Genomic DNA, 6073 nt, shown 5'->3' with positions numbered 1-6073 from the left:
TCGATTTTCAACTAAAAGTCATCAAAAAAGATAAGGAAGGATACTTCATATTCATCCAAGGAAAACTCCACCAAGATGAACTCTCAATCCTAAATATCTATGCTCCAAATACAAGGGCACCTACATACATAAAAGAAACCTTACTGGCCCGCCCAGGGCCCCATGCGCTGCGCAGGCCATGCTCTCTCCCTGGCGATGGGGCGCTAGGCGCCCCGGGGCGAGGCAGGCGAGGCCAGGGCGCAGGCGGTCTCCCGCAGCTGGCGGCTGCCCCGGGCAGGTGCCCTAACGGCCCCGCCGCCGCCCGCTCCCAGCCAGCGGCCCGCCCTGCCGCGGCCATGGCCAGTGACAGCGGCGGGCAGTCGTGCTGAGCGCCAGCGAGCGCGACCGGCATTACTGCGAGCTGTGCGGGAAGATGGAGAACCTGCAGTGCTGCGGCCGCTGCTGAAGCTCCTTCTACTGCTGCAAGGAGCAACAGCGCCAGGACTGGAAGAAGCACAAGCTGGTGTGCCAGGGCGGCGAGGCCCCGGCGCGCAGCCCGGGCCAGCGCAGCCCCCTGTCGCGTCCCCGCCTGGTGGGGGCCCCAGAGCCGGGCGTGCCGGCGGGGCGGCCCGGCGAGGGGACAACAGCACGGGGGCCTTGCGCGTACCGGGCCTGGAGGACGCGGCGCAGGCCGGGAGCGGCCCCCGGCCGGCAGAGCCCAGCTCCGAGGATCCTCAGCCTAGCAGGTCTCTGGGCCCTGAGCGCGCCAGCCTGTGCCCAGCGGGCGGCGGCCCAGGGGAGGCGCTGAGTCCCAGCAGAGGGCTGCGGCCCAACAGGCAGACCAAGCCGCTGCCCGCGCTGAAGCTGGCGCTGGGCATGGACATCGTGTACATCGTGCTGTGCATGGACAAGCACGGCAGGGAGACCGGGCAGCAGATTGGCGACAAGGTGAGCGCCCTGCAGGACACTGGCAAGTTCACGGCCGGGCAGCTGGTCAGCCAGAAGAGTGACTCTTCCAAGGACATGGGGGGCGGGGGGGGGAGACCAGATCACCTGGATCGAGGGCAAAGAGCCAGGCTGCGAGACCATCCGCCTCCTCATGAGCAGCATGGACGACCTGATCCGCCACTGCAGCGGGAAGCTGGGCAACTACAGGATAAATGGCCGAACGAAAGCCATGGTCGCCTGTTACCCAGGCAACAGGACAGGCTATGTCCATCACGTCGATAACCCAAATGGAGACGGAAGATGCGTGACATGTATATATTATCTAAATAAAGACTGGGACGCCAAGGTGAGCGGAGGTATTCTTCGAATTTTCCCAGAAGGCAAAGCCCAGTTTGCTGACATTGAACCCAAGTTTGATAGATTGCTGTTTTTCTGGTCTGACCGGCGTAACCCTCATGAAGTACAGCCTGCATATGCCACAAGGTACACAATAACCGTTTGGTATTTCGATGCAGATGAGCGAGCAAGAGCTAAAGTAAAATATCTCACAGGTGAGAAAGGTGTGAGGGTTGAACTCAAGCCCAATTCAGTCAGCAAAGATGTCTAGCAGGGCCTTGGATCCAGCAGTACCCGTGTCACCTACAGCCTCTCAGTTGCCTTCTGTGGACCCGTGGACATGTGGCCAGGATGAACAGAGACACCTGCCTGGCATTTCAAATAGCTGGGAGCCAGGCGACTTCACCAGGTGTCATCCAACAGAGGGCTCCATCTGCCGGGACTGTACTGTGGGGTCAGCTCCAGCTCTGTGACTGCTCTTGGCCGCTGACTGAAGAGGAGATGCTGTCGGAGGAGAATAGCTTTTCCATCTGGACACAAAACAAGGGCCCTTTGTAGGATTTTCTTCAGTCTTCTATTTTGCCAGACCTGTCACCTAACTGAGTTCATTTCATCTCTTTTTTATATCAAGTTTTGTGGAGAGCCGCAATAACATTCGCCACCACAAGATGGCGCTGGCTTCCACTGCGTCCCACGTGGAAAGCCGGGATAGCATTCGCCATTACAAGATCGTGCTGGCTTCCGCCGCACCAGCCCGACTTCCTTTCAGGAAGTTAACTGTGCGCATGTGCAAGAGTGTGTTCGTGCCAGGTCTTTGCCCACTCCGGGGCGTGCCTATGAGATCATGGGTAAGTGACCAATCAGGTGTGGATGCGCCGTGCTAGGGTGTATATAAGCCGCGCCATGCTGGCGCCCCGCGTCCCCTCTTTAAGATACAATAAACACTTTGCTGCAGAAGGATTCGTGTGTCTGCGCATGCATTCTTGCTGGCGAGACGATAGCGCGGAACATATGGTGCTGAAACCCGGAAGAAACGCCACACCATCGCCAGGCGCCAAAGAGGCCCTCCGTCCGCGGAGAGGATCCAGAACTGCAGTGTCTAGGGTAAGCTCTGAGAGATATGTTTGGTCTTGACCTCTTTCACTTCTCTCCCCCACTAAAAGATGCGGCGGAGGCTTTTGTTATCGTTTTAGCAGCCTTCATTCTTTCTCTTTTGGTTTTTGATTTTGCGGCTGCTGCTAGGCACCATCAGAGGTCGTGCCTAGAAGATGGCAAATGCCGCCCAACTGTGATAGCAGGACAGAGAGTGCTAGGGGAATTACAAGACAACATGTCAGAAACAGAGCGGGATAAAAGATTAAAAAGCTCAAAGAAAAAAGGTACAAGTAAGAAAACAGACCCTCCCAAAGACTTTAGATCTGAGGGAGCGAGAGATTGGGGAAAGAACGCCCCGGGAGAGAAACAGAGAAAAGAGAAGAAAGCTCTGAAAAGGAAAAGCCTTTATCTGGTAAAGGAGTTAGAGACTTTAGAGCTTGATAGTTCAGAAACAGACGAGCTTAGCTCTTCTGAAGAAGAGGATCTAGAAGATGAGGCAGCTCGCTATGAAGAAGAAAGATGTGGGCCTACGTGGAGAGCCACTGTGAGGAAACCGAAAGTTATGGATCCTTTGTGGGCAAGGCTGGTAATTTTGTTTAAACTTCACAGAGTCATACTGATCAGATTTGATAGAGGTAGACTGCCTGAAAAACTTATTCAGGAGAATCAAACAAAAAGATTCACTTCCATACCATTTGTGAATGTCAGTTGTGCTGCTCAGATATCCCGTAATATATCTCAGTATCTTACAGGAATTTGGTTTCAACACGTTGATGGACTAGTCCAGGAATTGAGACAATCCATCATCCATATCAACTCCACTCGAGTGGATGGTCACCGTGGAAGTGGTGGGAAAGGGGAAATCCTACCTCTCTGCTGACTCCTATTGGAACCTGGATTCCTTTGCTGGGACACCATCTAGTTTTTCCCCTTTGTCTATTGTCTGTCCTTGGTGCACCAAGCTGTCCATGTCTGTCAGTTTATGTCTGTGGTTTTTGTTTCTCATTGTTTAAATGTTTTATGTTTCATGTTCAAAAGAGAAAATGGTAAAAACTTTATCTGCTGGTCATTCACATCTTGATTTGGTTTTAACTCGTTTCAAAAAAAGGAACAAATGAATAAAAAACTGTTTCAATCAGTCCTTAGAGCCCTATACCTGTAGCCAGGTGTCTAGGTCAGCTGGAGAAGCTGCCCAGGGGTGAGCATCAGCATGAGCTGATTATTAGACTCAACAGGTGACAAGGTGCTTCTCTTAAAATCATAGCTAGAAAAGTAAAAATGGTGTTTGGTCTAAATATTAAAGATATGTGTAGCCACTTCAATTTTGTTTCTGATTGGTTTTAAATGTATAAATGTGCTCTATATGCCTTGGTTATGGACTATTGGCTTTTAAGTTATCGGATATGGTTAAAAAGGTATAATATTGGTAACAGAAAGTTGACATAAAACTGGTAATTTGGATAAAGTCATTCTAGACAACATGTGGCATGAGCCAACGTAGTGAAACAGGTCTAAATTGAGACAATATTTTTATGGAACTCTTAGAAACCAGGCTTCTAAAAGAATTTAGGACAATGTCTCTTTGTTGAGGTACTGGCAGTCAAACTTTGTAGCATAAAAGATAGACTTGGGGTGTTTTGGAGACTAGATTTTGGAGACTAGATCGTTCGTTGGAGGTTGAGTTTTGCTTTCCAAAGTTGTGGTTTGCCCTGAAGTTATCTGTATTTTAATGCTAATTCCACTGCCCCAAGGACAGCTGCCTAGTCACTACTCAGAACTCAGGTGACTTCCCAAAGTTGTGGTTGTGCTCTGGTGTTACAAGGAGAATTTAAGGATTGTGATTAAGGATTGCCAATGTTACATTGACTAACTCAAACTTATTTGTAATTAAGAAAAAAATCAAACAGGTAGAGATTGTTATACAATTTACGAAGGATTGATGAGGTTTTAGAACTTGTGAGAGCATTACAGCTTGTTTGCTTACTTCAACCGCCATTTCAAGATAGATTTAGAGGATTACTAATAGCCTTGTATTATGTAATTTTGTTGCTTCTTCAATGTAAGAAGTTAGAACTTTGAATCTTTCAGTGTATATGGAAATTTTTACTACAAACCTTTGATCTCAAAATGAGCTTCAATATTTGGGGAGTAGTACACTACTCCAAAAAAGAATATTTGAAACTAATTTTAAGCTTCTAAGGATATGTTAATTGGCTAAGTACCTCACCTTACTAGAGGACTTAGGTCCCTGTTTGTTATCCTCATTGGAGATAAAGCTTCAGTTGTGTTAATACAGAATTGTAGGCTAGAGTCATGGAAGTATTTTAAAAAGAAACCTGGTAAAACATATCTTATTCCAAACAACAGTTAAATTGGTTATTACAAAATGCTGATATTTGGCCTATTACATATACAAATTTTTCAGGCAAAATTGATAATTTTACTCTTTGCATGCTTTTGTATTTACTGTAAATTTGTACATACAACCCATAGAAAATGCGCTTAGTGTATTTATAGGTGGTTCATCTAATGAAAAGGCTACATATATGATTGGATCACTTGTTTATTCTCTTGAGTTTCTGCTGCTTCAGCACAGATTATTAAATTCCGTGCTTTAGCCACTGTTTTAAAAATCAAGCTTTCAGAACTGGAAGAGCTTGAAGGGGCTCGAGACCCCATATGTACAACAATGCCAAGCAACCAGAGCTTCCAGGGACTAAGCCACTACCTAAAGACTATACATGGACTGACCCTGGATTCTGACCACATAGGTAGCAATGAACACCTTAGTAAGAGCACCAGTGGAAGGGGAAGCCCTGGGTCCTGCTAAGACTGAACCCCCAGTGAACTAGACTGTTGGGGGGAGACGGCAATGGGGGGAGGGTTGGGAGGGGAATACCCATAAGGAAGGGGAGGGGGAGGGGGAGGGGGATTTTTGCCCGGAAACCGGGAAAGGGAATAACACTCGAAATGTATATAAGAAATACTCAAGTTAATAAAAAAAAATCAAGCTTTCAATTCATATACTGATAGTCAATGTGTGGCTTGTGGTTTACAATTGATTTCAATTACTTAATGCTTTACTAGAAACAAGTTTTCTACATGAAATCAGTGAGTGATAATTTCAGTGTAAATTGTCTGACAACTCACTGTCCTTTCAGTGCTCTGGCTCAGACAACTAAACAAAACCATAGACCCAGCTCTTTGAAAATGGTAATGGAGTTGATATGAAAAGAGGAAGACTCCATTTGCTTACTTTCAATTCCCAGCCTCACCCTGCTAGCTCAGGAATTTCTAGTACAACTGAATCTGGACAATATTTACAAGATTTGACATTTCTAATTAATGCTTATGTTTAGGTAAATAAAGTTTGTGAGGTGCTAGAGAGATGGCTTAGTGGTTAAGAGCACTAAGTACTGTTCCTTAATAGACCATTTAAGAACTCAAACTGGATTGCCTGGACCCCTTAGCAAGGGAGGACAATGATACCAGGCAGATTATAGGCCTTACATAGAAACAATTAGTCAAAAAATCTCATTCTTTTTTTTTTTTTTGGTTCTTTTTTTCGGAGCTGGGGACCGAACCCAGGGCCTTGCGCTTCCTAGGTAAGCGCTCTACCACTGAGCTAAATCCCCAGCCCCAAAAAATCTCATTCTTTATATCACCAAAACAATAATGCTAGAAACAATAATTTGGTATACAAGTCAATTTATAA

General features: G+C 46.8%; 1 pseudogene across 1 annotated transcript; it reads left to right on the top strand.

The window, feature by feature from the left end:
* Positions 1-335: 335 nt before the first annotated feature.
* On the top strand, positions 336-3495 carry Egln1-ps2 (egl-9 family hypoxia-inducible factor 1, pseudogene 2; annotated as a pseudogene). Its single transcript, XR_015652330.1, has 3 exons — positions 336-2111; positions 2219-2367; positions 3111-3495. The product of XR_015652330.1 is annotated as an egl-9 family hypoxia-inducible factor 1, pseudogene 2 (transcript).
* The last annotated feature ends 2578 nt before the right edge of the window (positions 3496-6073 follow it).

This window comes from Rattus norvegicus, chromosome 1, assembly GCF_021556685.1.
Source record: "Rattus norvegicus strain SHRSP/BbbUtx chromosome 1, alternate assembly SHRSP_T2T, whole genome shotgun sequence".
NCBI classification, from domain to species: domain Eukaryota; kingdom Metazoa; phylum Chordata; class Mammalia; order Rodentia; family Muridae; genus Rattus; species Rattus norvegicus.
This window is presented reverse-complemented; position numbering and strand designations above follow the sequence as displayed.